Genomic DNA, 18,232 nt, shown 5'->3' with positions numbered 1-18,232 from the left:
CACTAGAAGAATCCCCCACACATTGTAAAAACTAGCCGTACGTTAGTTCCTTGTAATTACCTGCCGGTACCTAATTCCACATAGCCTTTCATCTGCTGAGTTGTTGGATTCTCTTCACTGAGTTATGACCAGATACATAATAGAAACATGCACATGAAAGATGCAAACTTGTACGATTTTGAAAGCAAGTCATGCAAGTGTGTGATAGGAACAGGAAGGGATCACTCCCCACGCTCCTTGTCAAGGTTAGCTATATCCCCAGTTGCAAAAGAGCCAGAATTGAGCTCCGCTCTGGTCATGTTTGAGTTGAAGGCCCTTTGTTGTATCCTAAGGGCTGTGGAAGTTGTCCTCCAATGGCTGAGGCCATGTTGTGAAGATGACAGCTGGGGGCGTCCCAGCCGCTGAACCAGCACTTTTCATGCTCCTGGTGTGGTTGAGCTGGGCATTGGCAGTCTCGGCATCAACCCTCACACACGCAGACACACGCACAGACCAATGAAACCCGAGAGAATCTTTTCTGAGCCTCTTAAATGAGGAAAATGATCCTGTGAACGACTCCGAACACCCAGGGTGGGTGTCACCTACACAAATGAAGCTGATGGCTCTGCAGTGACTCAAGGTCTCTGTTTTCCACGGCTTACCAGGTAGAGTGCCTGACTATGACTATATAATGAAGCCCACTGGCTTGACTTGCAAGTTCAACCTAGACCACGATCCTAGACCATCATGGATTTAGGAGTAGATTCTTCTTGAAATTCAACCTCCGGAAACTAGACATTAGAACACTAGGGGCAGTTTCCCGGGAAACTAGCCCATTGCCTCCTGAATGAAAGACTCGTAGCTGTAGTTTCAGTGAGTCGTTATATCTACATAACACACAACAGGGAGGTAGCAGAGCATCCTGCTTGCTGCCTGATGTGTCGCCTCTGGTGGCTGCATGTAAAGTGTCTGCCAAATCAGTGGCACGATGATCAAATCTGACAGGCGAGCTCAGGATCACCACCTGATTATTTAGCAGACCCATTTGTAAAGCAGCTTAGAAACCAATTAAACATGGAGGATGAATTGCCTTCCTCTCCCTGGAGATGAGATGTCTTTCGGTTTCCTGATTAAGGATTGTTGCTGTTTTCTAGGCACTCTATTCATCACATTGTAAATGGCGATGTGTGTCGTAGGCGTGCAGCTCTTTGAGGGATTGAGGTATTTTGTCAAGTAAATCTCTTCAGTGTACCATTTTGTGGGAGGGATTCGAGACATGTGGATGGCAGTGAGAGATCCTGCCTTGAGACTTTGATGGAGGCTTGGTGAGACGTATCTCACAATAAGCACATGGAGTAGGGTGATGGGCAGAGAAACGGGCAGCTCCACCCAAGCGAGCAAGTACACAGAAGGATCTCAGCCCTGCAAACGGGACCCACATAGGGCCACCACTATGCCTTCACTTGTCACCCAAGCTCCAACCACAGAGAGTTTGACAAGTTTGTGTTATGATGTTGGCTTGGCTTTGTATTTTAATTAACCTTGGATTTTTTAGTGGTTTTGTCATATTACTGTCTGAGTTCAGTAGGTAGGATTAATTTGAAAAGAGTATACTAGTGTGGTCCTCGGGGTAGAATTTAGCCGTGAGCATGTTGTTAGCCAGCCTGTAGACTGTTAATTACTTAATAATCTCATTGGGAAAATACTAGTAGTTTTCTATTTGGATGACAGAATTGGAAAAGCAGATTAGCTGCTGCTAACTTTTGAAAGACCTGAGGTTGGGATGCCTTTTTTCCATGTAATGACATCAAACGATTCAACTCTCCAGTCAATAACCAAGTTGCTTGATTCGAAACCATTGGCTAAAATGTGTTTTGTTGAGTTTCCAAATGGATGGGTTTTCCTTTGGACATCACCTTGCTAGATGCATTGGATTGGGTCTTCATTGGGAAGATAGGTGTCCTCTCGGTATCCTTCCCAAAGCTATCTAATTTGGATTGTGTTTTTATTCAAATTCGCATCCTGGAGGTTGAAGTTGGAAAATGAAGTTGGAAAGCATTTCTGAAGGCAGAATCGATTTAGCTGTGGGGGTGGAGCCCTCACGTACTTCTCAACAGACATGATAAAATTCACCTGCGTGAGTTGGCAGGTGGGAGACACCAAACTGGATCGCTGGGTAGGACTACTCAGTAAGGCAAAGAACTGCTCGCTTAGAAAAGCATCACTCTCCCCATTGAGAAAATGTGTGGCGAGACGCTAGAGCTACACAACATTGAATGGATGGGTCGATTCCGTGCCCCCAGATTCAGTTCTGTGGGGAAAAACATGGAGCCCGCGGTCGCTTGCTCTCTCACGCGACTGGCGGACTAAATCCTTCGTCGTTGTCGTCGTTGTTATCGTTGTTGTTGTTGTTGTTGCTGTTGTTGTTCTCATTTCCACTCGCACAGCCTTATTCTCATAATGAAACTCTGATTCATTTGCTCTTCAGTGTTTGCAAACTCCAACGACAGAACTGGCATCTGTGCATTGATTATCAGCATTCACCCTGGCAGGAGGCTAATCGGATAGGCCGGTCTCGGTCTCAGACATTAATCCTACCATCTGATATTTTCGGGGAAAGAAAAAGTATGAATTCCCTTTCCATTCTCCTCCTCACAAGTCTAGAAGCCCCCTTTCCCAAGAGCATCACGTTTCCCTCTGTAATCCATCGACTCAAAGCAAATTGCATTGTGGGGAGGGCCGAGGGGGTGGGGGCGGGGGGTAGAGGGTAGGGAAGCCCTTTCAGGCCAGGCTGCAGTTCTCGCCCCTTTCTGCTTCTGACCTGAGATGGTAACGACTCCTTCATCAGGCTCATCATGGGTTTAGGGGACACGGAAGTGCTGTTCCGATCCATGATCAATCATCATTCTTCTAAGAGATTGGAGCTTTGCTGTTTCATTAACTGTGCAGTGTAGACTAATGGTGTTTAATAAAAATCATTCAAAATTTCAAACTCTTTTGCCAGTAACCTCATTTTGTTGGCTCTTTGATTCGTACCAGACTTTGAGGAGGGAAGGGGGAGACCCAGGAAGCCTGCTACTAGGCCCCTGGCAGCATGCTGCGGGGAGCGCCCCCCAGGGCCCCGCCAACACTTGCTGGTGAGCTGCTGCCTGCAGACCAGCTGGGAACCCTCCTGAAGAAAGAATGCCCTGTGGATGCTTGCAGCTGGGGCTAGCCTGTTCCTACCGAGGGAATCATTATTCTCCAGCCTCGGCAGCACGAAGCCAGCTGCCAGATCAGGAGCTTAATCAGAATTGCAGACACTTTACCTATTTGGTTCTGGCCTGCATCACTCTCATAGCTACCAAATAGGGGAAACATCTCAGAGCCTAGAGCTCAGCAGGGTGAGGAATGCACCCCAGATGCGCATGCCCCTCTGTGATTCTGCAGTACTTGTGACATCATTCGGAAGAGGAGCCCCTGGGCAGGAAGCAGCCTTGGGGAAACCCCCAAAGAGGCTCAGTTGGTACTGTATTGCCCAGACCCAGAGCTAGCTTCTCTTTGGTCTGCCTGGCATGCTACCAGTGGTCTATTGCTAACACGTTTAACAAACTCTCTGAGAACAGAAAGCACTTGATTTGTAGCATTTGCCAATCTCCGCGTGTAACTGCTCCCACCAGGGCTGATTTCCACCTACTGGGATGTCACTGAACACAGAGTTGGGAAGAAATGTACGCCAGCTCAGGAGACCGGGCAAGCCGGCTCCAACACATTACTGATTGCAGCCAGTCACAGAGGGCTTGGATTTCACATTTATGTTCTGTGGACACACACACACACACACACACACACACACACACACTTCAATGACAAACTATTACAACATTTTCAAATATGAGTCAGTCCTCTAGGAATGTGGATAGTTTAAGCTGAGGTCTTGGAGGTGTGGGTTTTAAGCTGGAATGAATGAAGTCCTCTTAAGCCCAAAGCACAGATGCATCAGCGGGGGTGGGTGTGTCATCGCCGCATCTCCATGGTCAAATGGAAGTGAGATAAGTGCTTAGAAAACCCTCATGGTTGCTTTAAAATAAGGATAGGTGAGTTTTATTATTATTACTATTAAAATGTCCAAGTAGCACTTCAAACTTGTAAATATAACTTGGATAAGTGATTTACTATCACTCCCACTAAGGACAGCCTTCATCTAATTAGGAAATCTTAGAGCCTCTGTGCAGAACAGCACAGTCCAAAATGGTGTGTGTTGTTTTCTCATAATATGGAAACAGCTATTTTCCCATTTCCCCATTGTTGTTCAGAAGGTTTTCACTTTTGCTATTAGGGATTGAAGTTATTTTAGCTAAAATATCTACTTATGGTCCTTGCTCTGAATTTGAACCAGAATGTCTCCTGGATCAATTCCATGATTAATATTCAGAAATCATCATCCAAAGCAAAATGATTCCCTTTTCTCCCCAATATAAAGAAAACCAAGGTCACTAACAAGAAGGCATAAAGGTCAGTATATTTTTCTAAGAGAATGAGGTTTTCGTTAAACGCACACATACAGAGGTACACACAGACACACACACACACAATCTTCTTTTTTTACTAGACCTCCTCGTCATAAATCATCCTGAGAGGAGAACAGAAAGTCTCAAAGGACCCATTCTCCTGACCCTGTGCATCCTCTACAGCTAATATGTTTGTATCTGGAAAGGTTGAAGAACTTGCCCTGAAATCCTATTTTTCTTTAAACATTTCCATGTTCTGTCCAAGCCTGTGTCCACAGCCAAGTGTTAGCCCTGAAGGACACCCATGTCCTCTACTATTTCTTTCCAGCATCTCTCTCTTTTGCCTCTGTGGTTCTTTCTGTGACCAGCACAGTAACATGGTCTAGCCCCTCATGGTATTCCGGCAAGATCTGTCCTGACTGGGTATGGTCCCATCTGGGTCTGGTTTAATTGCCATCACACTCACATGGGGACTTGGCATCCCCCAAGGCAAGGTTTGTGTGGATACAGAGAGCCAGAAATGTGCTCACCATCACCCGGTGATTTCCTATTTCAAAACCATCCTCACGAATCAATCATACGCACCCACGAATATTACAAATGAGATTGATTCTGTCTCAAGACAATCTGTCAAATAGTTTTCTTCCTGGATGACTCTACTCTCTGGGTATTTTAGAAAGTGAAACGTCTGAGATGAAATCCCTCACATTTATTCAGTTCCACAAATGGCTGTTTTTATTCCTATTTTCCTCGGAATAGCGCTTCTGAAGATGGTTTGATGTAGTGTTGTCTTCAGATAAAATGAATCCTTTACAAGTGAGCCCAGTGGAGCTTACCGTGCTGAGAATGTCCCCCGGGGGTCAAACGATCCCTTAGATTCTTGCCCTTGGCACACTTGGTGGGTTGATGGCCGTGTCCTTAGGCTTCCTCCAAGAAGAGACTGGTTTCTTTCTGTTCTGTGGTGGTGCTCGTGGTGTCTGTAGCTGTGGCTGTTCCTTGTCTGTCTCTCTTTCTCTCTGGCTCTGGCTTTTGCTTTCCTGCTCGGGCTCTTTCTGTCTCTAAACAAATGAATAGTTGAATTCAATGTGAGCTTCTGAATTGTAACTTGTTCTTGCTTTTAAGACATAACAGATTAATAAAACTAGGTGTGTTCTGATTTCAAACATGCCACCTGGAGAGGCATGCTGTATTATGAATCCATGATATTATAACAACTGCATTATCATGTGGCAGTATAAACACTCGTCTGTTGAATTCATTTGTCCAATCGTGGAACTTTGTGGAGCAGTGTTTTGACCTTTATGACGTCATTTTGGAGCAAGTGCAGTGGTTGCAGGCAGATGAGGGAGTTTACAGCAAGATTTTTCAATGAACTTTAGTTGGAGGCCTGGCAAGGCAAACATCTTCAGATATTGCTGTAAACATGATAAATGTGAAGCACAAATTTCTGTTCTAGAAATTTCCCAGAACACTTCAGTCAAGGTGGTTTTTTTAGGTTCATCTTTTTCTTTTTTTTTCTCCTTTTCCTTTTTCTTTATTTTGAAAGGGTTTGTTATTATTGACTGAAGAAATATTTTGATTGATTGCAATGTGTATTTCTCCTCTCCCACCCTCCCCCCACCCCCGTCTCCCCCTCCATCCCTCGTTAAAATATAGAAACCTGGAGTCTGGCAACTCTGCATTAGATCAGACCAGGAATGAAGTCTGAATCTAAGCAAACATTGATGGGTTTTCAAAGAGGAACTCTCCTTGTTCGTTGGGCCCTTCCATGCCCCACACTGACACATGGTACGAAGGACAGAAGGGCACTTTTCTAACATTGTCTGAGACCTAATGCAGTTTAACAAATGACTCCACGTGTGTTTCCAGTAAAGTCATTTGACTGAGACTTGAAAAATACCCCTGAGACTTGCCAGGGTGTCTTCTGCCTGGTCTACAGCGTGTGTGTTTGCTTTGTATCGAAGAGGCATATTCCTGTCGTGTGTGCTCATTTGAAGTGTTTCCTCACATTCGCGTTAGCCTGTATATAAGAACCAGGAGGATAATCCCAACATGCTGTAAATGAAGATGTGAGTCTATAAACCTTTCTCTCGTTCTTGAAAAAAAAAAAGACATTTTCATGCATATTTTAAACAGAAAGTTTGTATATTTAAGTGTCATGGAAATATTTATTGAGTGACCAGGATACAAATGGGAATTTAATTGTCATCATATGCTTTGCGTGGGTGGTACTCGCCAGCACCATGTCATCTGCGTGTATGTGTGTGTGTGCGTGTGCGTGCACATGTGCAACACGTCTGACTTGCTGTCCTTCATGGGATTTTAGCTTTTCCTTCTTGAAAAACATTCTTGTACGGCTCCAGGAAGCCCATGGCCACATTGCTATATGAAGGCAGTGATTTGAAATGAAAACTCCTCTCCCCTTGGAAGCTATTATCATGATCTTATGGCTCAACTACATGGATTCCACTGGCCTTTGTGAGGGAAGAGGCTCTGTTCAAATCTAACTGAGTTTCCAAGAGAAAACCGCAGGCTGAGACGCACGGGGAGGGGGGAAGATGGAGGCCACTTCAGCCGCAGTATTTGAGCTGAGCCGAGCCCTTAGAGTTGGAGTGAACTTGCCCCTGAGCCACAGGTCAAATCCTTGGGGCCAGTGTCCTGGCCTGGGCTCCCTCCAGTGTCCTGGCCTGGCTCCCGAGAGGCCCTGGCCCAAGGGGAAGACGCTTTTCACACCGGGGGCATCCCAGGTGGCCAGGAAAAGGCGATGGTCGTTCACAAAGCGCCCCCTTTGTTTTACCATAATCCAATTCAGCTTCTGAACCACTTTTTCTTGGGTGCAGATTTCCAATGTTCATACTCATTGCAGATTCACCGTTGCTTGTCACTGTTCTTAACAAGCATGCTCGTCTTGTCAAAATTTCAGTAATTTCCAATGTTCTGTGTCAACCAAAGTAACTGTCCAAACATCAAGCAATGACTGAAATGGTACCTGGTTCCTAAAAACTGGTTTCCTGTGCTTTACGTGAAGAAAACTGTATTGGCCTGTGTTGCTTTGCATTTCAAACGTGTGGCGCACAAGCGTTTTGTTGGTGCTTTGTTCTCAGTACAGTAACTGTGTACAAACGTTTTCATGTAGTTTTGTTGTTTTCCAACACGATGCATCTGTAAAAATGATATTGGCTGAGCTGGTGCGTTGGTTTCTCTCATAGAGGCATTAACTACACTGACAATGCATTGAATTATTGAAAAATTCAAAATAAAATTTTTATGAAAATCTCATTTCAGACAAGTAGATGATTCCGCTTACAGAATTTCCAGCCGTAACTACCAAGTTACCACCCCTTTTGCTTTCTGAGGCATAGTCAACCCTCCCACTTACCTCAACAGCTTTAAAACTGAGGGCCAGGAAGACAATAACTCTCACGAAGCGAATTCATTTGATGAGAAACCCTTCAAAGCCCACCAGAGAAAATGATCAAATGTTTAGTTATCTGGGTTCCTAGTACACAGCACAAAAAGGCTTGCAAAGTATAGAGTCACAACTGCAGTGGCTACTAAATTATAAAACTAGACTAAAAACTTAAAAGCACAGCTGACTATGACCATTTCCGGCAGGGGCATGCAGCCACTGGCCTGGGAGAGCAGCGTACGCGATCATTTTAAGTCGCAATAATGATGTCAAGTCATCAGGAAAAGATTCAGTTATCTTAAGTATATCCTTTTTACTAAGGCAGAACAGCCATATATTTTCGAACTATTTCCTTCAAAATGTTTAACATTTTCCAGGCAGTGCCAAGGAGGTTTTAGGTACCTAGAAATTTCATTTCTATGGAATCTCTTCCCTGGGCATGCAAAGTGAGGAACTGCAATGCTAAGACACAAACGGCACAAAGCCCTTGTACATGAACACGGCATTAACGATCAGCTGAGCTGATTTGCCTGTGAACAAGCAAACTGCACTTGGTGTGGCCAGATATTCTGACACTGTACCTGTAATCGTAGTCCAGGTATGAACACTGACATAGCTAACTGTGGCTGAGACTGAAGCTTGTAACACTATCACCAGGAATTCCAAATCCTGCCCCAAATTTGAAGCCTACAGTATCAGTAAATATGAATATTTTTCTCAGGAGATAATAAAGAAATATTTAATCTGAGTAAATAGAGCTAAACAGATTATAAATTTGTTCTCAAGCAACCAAGTTGTTTTCTCCTTTACTCAAAAAAAAAAAAAAAAACCTAAAAAACAAAAAACAGATGTCATAAATTATAATCATGCCTAGGTAAAGGTGTGCCTTTGCGCAGAAAACAGCTGGGAGGAAAAAGGCAGAATGAAATTTTTCAAAATTGGAATGCTGGAATTATGTTAACTGATTAGTTTACGTAGCAGTTGCTGTGTGCCAGGCACTGTTCTAGCACTTTCTTACATATTAACTTATGTAGCCCTCCTAAAGATCCTATGAGATAGGTGCTATTATATTCCTGTTCCATAGATGACAAGGCACTGGTACAGAGAGATTAAGCAGCTTGCCTAAGGTCACACAGCCGGAATTTGGACGGTGTGGCCCCAAAGCCCTTGATCTTAGCCATTACCATCTACTACTTCTCACTGTCATGCAGACTACTACTGCTGCTAGAGCATCATTTCATTCTAGAAACAAAAGTAAAGAAGGGCCCTGAGCCCTAGGAGAGGGATGTCCTCTTGGTCCTTGCAGAGGACTCTAAAGGAAAGGCCTTCGGCCAGCCTCCCAGAAACGCCTCCTTCCATGAAGACTGAGATCAGGACCCAGCTGGAGTCAACAACTCAGGAAAGATGTGGTGAGATGGGACCCCTTACGCTTGGAAGTACCAAAGAGAAGAAAGAGCACCACCTCTCGGCCAGCTGGACACTTGAGCTGGGGTCATGGTCAGGCCTTGGACTGGCTGAGCTTTAAATCAGTCCACACTTTGAAGACAGGCCTGGTGAGGCTTAACTCCTCGTGGCTGACATATGGGCAGCAGCACAGAAGGGAGACAGAGAAGCCCCGGGGAGCAAGTGCCCCGGGCTTGGAAGCAGGATTTCAGCTCAGGCTCTTGCTGCCTGGCCTAAATGAAACACTTAACCTTTCCATGCCCCACTTCCTTCCTCTACAAAACGGAGTTGATAATATCAGCCTTCTCCCCCCTTCCCAGAGATGAGCAAGGTACCATAAAGACAGGTGTTTCTCATCCCACATCCCCTCTTGGCAACTCTGAGGAGTGTGTGGCCCCAAAGAATTTCCCCCGACACGCTGCCACTATCAAGGTCAACAGTCTTCACCCTCTGAGTGTGTTAGTGAGGCAATTGCACGCTTGCCTTGATGGCAGGGACTGTGCCACAAGTGGGTAGGCAGTGGCAGAATGGACCACACAGCCGGGGCAGGGGGAGGCTGGGAGCACACTGAGCCTCGTGCTTTGGACAAAGAATATGTTGAGCTTTGTGAGTTTCTCCAAGAAACACCTTTCAGGCTTGGTAGGCAATTTTGTCCCCTTCTCCCTTTTTTAGTGAAGGAAATAAAATCTAAAACCTTTAGTTGTGATACAAGCCAGATCTAGGTAATTTTCTAAGGGGCATTTTGCCCATTAGTTTCAGGTATGGTCATTGGAAATTGACATGTGTTCTCCGGGCCCTTGGCAACTGTGATGGGTTATGTGTGGATGGTGAGCTGGAGGGTCTACTGGGACTGACAGTCACAGGACCCAGTGTATGAATTCAGGAGGCAAGTGGGGAGCAGGAAATGACCTTCAAGCCCTGCCCTTCTAGCCCTGTGACTCTCCACCCTTCATCCTACCCACCTTTGGCGGGGGGTGGGGTGTGGGGCAGATTTTGAGAGTGAAGAGGGAACAGGAGATAACAGTGCTTCTAGTGCTCTAGAGAAAACATCCAGCAGGAATGCAAGCTCAGAGTACTCTTCCCCAGGGAAGGAATTTCCTCTTGTGTTTTTGTAACTCTCCAGGAATCACCCAGGTAGTTCCTACAGTTCACCTGAACATATTCTCATTTCCCAAATAAGACAGGCCTTGCAACAGCCCAGGGATGTGAGGTCAACCCCAAGAGAGGGGCAGCTGCACCCCTCTGGAAACATTATCTTGGGCAGGGCTGGACCTGGGCAGAGGATGATGGTGGCAAGTTGAGATTCTCCCAGAATTCCCAACTCTGAGGACAGAGCATAACCCAGGGACCAGGAAGGGAGCGTCCCTCACAGAGGTTTGTTTAGAAGGACATGCCCCTCCCCACAAGCCTTCGTTGGGCTGAAACATTTGTGGGACAGAAAACTCCAGACTAAGCAGAAGGGGCAGACCTTCCTGAGAGTCTCCAGGTGCTGAATGTGGTAACTGGCCTCTGCACCAATGACTTCTTCACAGTCAGCTGAAACTGGTTAGCTCAAAAGCCTGCTGGCAAAGAGCTCAAACATTTTACACATACACTGATTTCAAATAGAGCCCAAAGAAGCAGATTTTTACCCATCTAGAGCCTGCTTGCTTTACACAACCCAGAAACTTTGCCTGACATCTGTTCGCCATAGATAAGGGAAACCCCGTGGCTATAAAGGCCCAAGGCACTGAGGACATTGCCTAGATGCTTCCACCCACACTCTGACCCCACTCTTGGGAATTCCCTTGCTCTCTTCCTCGCCTGGGTGGAGGCCACTAGAAGGTCTCATACTGTAAGGGACACCGCCACCCCCATATGCAAACCTGACAAAGTGTCCCCCAAATGAAGCCTGCTGTGAGCTATTGACACCTCTTAGTCATGCCTTTCCCTTGTTCACACACCCCCATCCCTCTGCCAATCCCTCCAACTCACTACACTCAGGTGCAAAAAGAGCCCTGAAGGATTAAGTGATTGGGAGTGGTGGCAGGCTCCATGTGGAGTCCCCTCCTGGCACCCCCCCAAGCACCCCGGACACCCCCTAAACCAGCCAAGTCTTGGCCTCGACTCTGAACACATCCTGTGCCAGCCACCAGACACATCCTGGAGCAGACCCCTCGCTGGGAAAGAGCCGCTGCCCCCCGGGGTGGTCCAGACACCCCAGGGCCCCTCGTCACTCAGGCCCCGCTCCTGCCATACTGGTTATCTCCCCAGCCCCCACATTCCAGCTGGCTGGGTAGATGGTCTCTGCACTGATTTTGAACTTAGGGCCCAGCTCATCTCTCACCCGCTGATCCGGGGCACCCCAACCTTGGCTGAGCTGGGTGGCTTAGCAATGTCTGGGGCCCACCCCCAGAAATTCCGATTCTCGATTTGGGCCCACCCTCCAAGGAGCTTACACAAGGCATGTACACTGGAGGTGCGGGTCTTGGGGGCCATCTTAGGCTTCCATCCATCACAAGCCTCTTCGGCCCCAGAAGACTTCACCTCCTGTCCAGTGGACTCTTCGCCCTCCCCACAACCCCTGGAGCAGGGGACCTAGAGCTTCTGGAACTGTGACCCTACCATCCATTCATTTTTCTCTCTGCCTTAGTTTCTCCAAGCAGAAAACTTTCAAGCAAACCTTACTTCTGTGCTACTTAGGGGAGCATAACAAATTAATGAATTAATTGTGTTCAGCAAAGGTGCTATCAAATGCAAACTATTATTATCTTGAAATCCTGTGGCTGTCATTGCAAAGTTTGCACTTAGTTATTAGACACTGTGCCTTTGCCATCTCTCAGCCCCCGGTTCAAAAACAATGCTGGTATTTTGCTTCAAACCATTAATTTGAAAATAACCACCTTGGTGCTCATGATGTGCTGATGGGGAATTATCTGCCCTGGGAACTTGCCAGCAAGAATTATAAAAAGAGATTTGCATTAGCTGAAGCTCAAAGAGGAGAACCAAGCCCAAAGCAGGAGGAAAATATCCCCATCGGATGCCTCCTTTCCCTTCCAGGGTCTACGGAATGATGCGGTGGGCTGGCTCCCAGCATCTCACACGTCCCGGAGGGGCCCCTGTGTCTCAGTGGGTGGGGTGCAGCCCAAGGGCGCTTTCCTTTTGACCACAGCTGCAGCCACCCTAAGATAATTTGGGGTTTCCTGCCCTGGGAACACACCAGGGGCAACTTGCCTTCCTGGCCCCCGCTTCCCAGGCCCTCCCAGAAGAGCTAAGCCCTGCTCCCCAGGTAGCATTAGAGTCACCAAGGGGCCAAGCCGTATTCCTCCGAGCCTTCCTCTCGAGTCCCTGCATGCTTGCATCCCTTTCCCGTGGGCTGTGCATCCCCTCCTGAGCTGTTTCCTTGCAACATGGCCTCCCATGTGGAGCATACGGGCTCTCTGTTCCACGGGCTTGGCCCTGATCCCTTCGGGAAGCACCCATTATGTTCCCAGCCCAACAGAATCCTCCTGAGTCCATTCTCCTCCTCAAGAGTGCTCCTCAAGGCCCAGCCTCTGCCTCCCTAGCCCACTGTGGGAGCTAATAGTCCACTGAGGGACAGAGGACTGGGAGGGTGGGGAGTGAAAAGAAAGCAGGCCTTGACCTCAAGACACCCAAGCCTGAGGCCTCTTGTCTGGGTCCATACCTTTGGGTTAGCCCTGGCCTCCACTAGCTGCAGGAGAGCCCAGGGCAGCCCTGGCAACAGGGCTCAGCTGCAGTCCCACCAGGGACAGGTGCCTGGATTTAAACATGCAGCGTTACGGGAGCAAGCTGGGGAGAGGCCTCATGTTCTCCTTTGCTCTGACCTGGAGAACAATTCTAAGTGTTTGCCATCGAGGCCTCTGAGGAATTTCTGCCCTGGGTCAATGGCCTCCAGTTACGGATTGAATTACGCCCCCCCCCCCCAAAAAATTCCCATGTTGGAGTCCTAACCCCAGCACCTCAGAATGTGACCTTATTTGGAGGCAGAGCCTTTAATCAAGTTAAAATGGGCTCATTAGGTTGGCTCCCCATCCAATCTGACTGGTGTCCCTACAGAAAGGGAAACTCAGAAGCTGACTTGCACACAGGGAGAATACCTTGTGAACATGAAGACAGCATCTGCAAGCCCAGGAGAGAGCCCGGAGCAGATCCTGCCCTCATGGCCCTCAGAAGAAAGCAACCCTGCCCACACCTTGATCTCAGACTTCCAGCCTCCAGAATTGGGGGACAGTGCATTTTTGTTGTTTCAGCCTCCCAGTCTGTGGGACTCTGTTCCGGCGGCCCGAGCCAGTGAGTACACCTGTCCTCATGCATTCATTCGGTGAATACTCACTATGTGCACAGCATGAGGTTCTGGGACCTCACAGGGCAGCGAAACCACACCCCCCCGCCACTGGAGCTTGTGGGCCAGTGGGACAGAGAGCCAGTTAGCTGATAATCACACAAATAAGTGTGAAATTACAACTGAGGAAGAATTACAACTGACAGGAAGAATTGCCCAGTGCTCTAAGAGCCTGTAAGGGGGGCCTGTGACAAGTCAAGGAAGGCTTCACTGAGAAGGTGCCAATTGAGCTGACATATGAAAGTAGACAAGGCAGAGAGGGATAAACAGTTCAGGCCTAGGGAGCGGTAGGTGCAAAGGCCCTGCAGTAGGACTTGCCATGGGCCCTGCTCAGGCTCTTGGATGGCCCTCAAACATGCCCATCAGCTTCACAGCCCATGCAACAGTGCCATTTAGCCCTTGTCACATCTGTGAAGGCACCCCCAAAGGACCCTTCATTGGGAGTACCTATCACCAGCGCAGGAAGAATTCAGATGAGAAAAAAGCCAGCTAAGGCAAGAATGCGCATGTCCAAACACTGGCTTCCATTCTCAGAAACTTGGGTCCATGAGACCTGCCTTATAGACAGCAGAGGTGTCTTGAGGCAGAGCCGTGAGGTCAGCATTGACCTGAATAGCCACTCTGCTGCTTCCCAAGTCATCTCAAACACATCATTTAACCTTTCCGAGTCTCAACTTTCTCATCTGTGAAAGGGGGATCCAAAAAATGCCTCCCAGTAGTGAACCCATTTAAAGGGTATAGCCCAGGAGAAAGTCACTAGTCAGTACTGTTACTATTAACAGAGCCATCCTATCCACCACCCCCACCACACTCCCATCTGGTGTTGGTATTGGTTCTAGAACTGGAGAATGGCAGACAGACCTTACCCACGGGGTAAACTTCCTTACACTGATAGATTGATAGCAGACCACAGGTGGTGCAGGGTGACCAGGCAGGCCAAGCAGGCCGGGCCCCTGAGGAGAGAGCACCTCCCAACAGGTCAAAAGCCACAGGGATGAGGCTGTGGCGGCCGAGGGGAAGAGACAGGGCGGGGGCCCTCTCCAGAGTGTCAGGGAACCAGCTGCTCCCTAGACCTGTCCCCAGCCCAGCCTGGGCCTGGCCTGCCACCTCCGCCCAGGTGGCTGTATTTCCTTTCCGTCTTGCAGGGCCTGTAATTTATGGCCTGGCCAACTCTGACTTCTTTGGAGTGGAGCCATGGTTGTTAGCATAATCATTTCTCAGAAAGCAGGTCAATAAAGGCTGGGGAGTGAAACAGAAGCCCCCCACCGCCCCAACTGCTAAAGAATTTCTGGAATGAGTTGTCAGGAACCTTTTATTTACTGATTTCGCGCATTTCATTTATTTCTGGCATGGGGCCAACCTTCCTGACAGTTAAGATGTATTGATTTAATTGCCTAGGGTAACCATGCAATAAAATCATCTCAAAGATAAATTTTCATGGCACTGTGCAGCATGGAGGTAATTTTTCAAATGCTACGGCTATATTTCTGCAGGTTACAGGTGCAAAATTTGCTTAAAGCAGGGATGTCTCATTATTGCAACTCGGGAACATGGGGGGCCAGCTCTTTGGTGGAAAGTCTTTAGAGAGAGAAAGAGCAAGTGAGAGAGAGGAGAGAAAAAGGGAGAGAGAGCGTGTGCGAAAGAGAGAGAGAAACAGCCCTTTCAGGGAAGAAATGATATTTCCTTAATTGGTTCATAGAGTCAATGCCCATGAGAAAGTGGGGCTTCACTGTAATTAGGGGTGGGCTTGGAGGTTATTTACAGGGTTCTGAGGAACCATTTGTTTCCAGCTGTGCGACGCTTTGTACCGCACGAGCCTCACAAGGTAGATGATTGCCACCTGTGACATTCGTGTTTATTGCTTTAGATCTTTTTATTTACCCTGTTAAAGTGCTCATTAGGGCTCTGAACAACGGGTAAATGAAAAACTCTGATTAACTCCCAGGTTAATGGTAACATTTCGGGAAGTCAGAAATAGCATAAACTTTTAACAATGTGAAATCTTTTCTTATCTCTCTTGATTTATTTTACAGTGTTTTTGCTTTGATTGCAGGTTTCAGATGGTGCCGTTTAATAGCTTATTAAACTTGCAGCCTAGCAGCTTTGCTGTTTGGATAAAATTTTCTTTTTGCTCAGGTGTAAATTTTGGAGCAGGTAAGGATTTTTTTTTCCACCTCATTGAATTCCTGGGGCCCGTGTCTGGCCACTTTCCTCAGATGCTCTTGGTGGCCTGAGGAACCCCGCAGGAGCTGGTCTGAAACCATTGTCCTGGAAACCTCACCCTTGTCCATCATGGTGGACGGGGTGACAAGTGGAGATTGGGGGAGGTATCCATGGGCTACTCAGATGAACCTGGATGAGACGCCAAGGACCACGTGCTGTATTTGAATCCCAGCCCGAGCCCCTCATTGCTCAGATGGGGAAACTGAGGCCCAGGGAGTTTGGAGCAGAAAGAGGTTTAAAAGCAGATCTCCAGATGCTCCTGGCCAACCTTCCCATCTTCCTGCTTCCGGGCTGCCCCCTTACCCTCGCTCCATCATAAGGTCCAACTACGCGTGGTTCGGGCAAGCCCTTGCCCCTCTCTGTACTTCAGTTTCTCTGTCGACAGATTAAGGGGGTTGGAGTAGATGCGCCTTAAGTGCTCACCCCCCCTCTGACAGTTTGCAGCTGGAAGACGTGTGTACATGGGTCTGTCGTGGCTCGAGCACGGTTGGAAAGGAATTTGCAGATACAAGGCAGAACGTAAGGAAGATAGAGTTTGTTAGAGAGAAGGGACACTGTAAAGACAGCAGGACGACTTCCTGGCAGACCAGGGAGAGCCGACGCTCTGATGGGCTGGCAGCCAACTTTTATAACCCCAAGACAAGGAAAATTCCTGCTAAGAAAATGGTGCTAATTGATTGGTCAGTGCACCAAAGGCGACAGGTATCATTAGGTGTTAGGCTAGCATCCTATATGGTGAATACCTTCCCTGATGGGGTCAGCTGGCCCGAGTCATGAGTCAAAGATTGCTATGGGGGTAGAGATAACTCCGGAATTTGGTTGCTATGAGGGTTGGGTTAACTCTGGAATCTTGTCCTGTGACTTTGGTATAGGGCCTCACAGTGGCCAGCCTCACCCCCACCACCCGGCCATTAGCACAACTGCGCCCCCGTCCCCCTGAACCATTTGACCCCATGAGTTCAATACCCACAATCCCCAGTGGTCCAGACTCACACTGTCCGCTGTGTCATGACTACGTTTTCTCTCCCAATGGAGTGGGCTTGGCACAGTGCAGAGGCTGTGATTTGCAGAATTACAACAGAGGCATCTAACATGCAAATCTGATTATGCCATTCCTCCCCTTCAAATCCTTCACAGATTCCCCATCATCCCAGGATGAAGTCCAGAAGCCTTGGTGTGACTTGACAAGGCCTGGAGGACTCTCCAGCTGTTTTTGCCCCTTTTGTCCAAACAATTACCAACTCCTTCAGTGAATGGGGACACAATCAACTCAGGTACACACATACACACACACACACACATTATCTTTCATTTTTCCCTTTCCATAAACATTCATATCCAATTCGTCAAGAAGTCCTATGAACTCCACCTCCAATACAGACCCATAAGCCATCTCCTCTCTAGGTCCACTGCCTTCACCCTGGTCCAAGCCAACATCATCTCTCACTTGCATGTTACCACATTAAAGGCTCTTCGAAATCTCTGAAAAAGGAAAGCTGTGTATGGTTAACCCTCAGATTCCCAGAGATATTTGACAATGGCTTTTGTGGAACAACTATTAACTTCATTCATTCAGCAGCTATTGATTGAGTGCTTTCTTTGTGCTGTGAGTTATCTAGGTGCTAAGAATACATCACTGCAAACAAAAAGACAAAATGAAGCTCATGGAGCTTCTGTTCCAGTGACAAAGACAGGCAGAGCACAGGATCAACTCGTCTCTCTAGAGCTATGCTAGTCAGTGGTGCTAAAGCAGGGCACGAGGATGACGAGGAGAGGAGATGGGCCAGAAAAGCGGGGGGCTATGTGCTGGATGGGAGCACCGACGGCCCAGCCATCATGCTGGAAGGCAAGGCAGTGCACATGGGCCCACACAGCATACAACAAAATGTTCCAGCGTTCCAGCTGAGTCTCCCATCCATCTCAGCTCTCACCACCCACCGCCCCCATCTGCCCCTCTGACATGCACTCTGCCCCAGCCATACCCAACCACTTTCCAGCTTGCAAAGAAAATACCTTGTGACCCTCCTGGCTCATACTATTCTCCTGACCTGAAATGCCTGGCCCTCCATCTCTGCCTGGCAAAATCAGATTCACTTTTGTGTGCCCGCCTCCTTCTTCCTGGTGGTTAGCACAAGGCCTTGCCCAGAGCTGATGCTCTGAAAGGGACTGTTAACTGAAAATCTCCTACTGTTTCCTTAGTTGAGTTAATGCTTCCCTTCCCAGAGCCACACTACTTACCCTATTTTTCAAAAGAGAAACCTAAGCTTCCCCAGAAGGTCGCCCAGGCCAACGGGCTGTCACGTCCCAGTTAAACACCAAACGATATCTGAAGGCCCCGGTCATGCA

This window comes from Hippopotamus amphibius, chromosome X (assembly GCF_030028045.1).
Source record: "Hippopotamus amphibius kiboko isolate mHipAmp2 chromosome X, mHipAmp2.hap2, whole genome shotgun sequence".
Classification (NCBI taxonomy): Eukaryota; Metazoa; Chordata; class Mammalia; order Artiodactyla; family Hippopotamidae; genus Hippopotamus; species Hippopotamus amphibius.
This window is presented reverse-complemented; position numbering follows the sequence as displayed.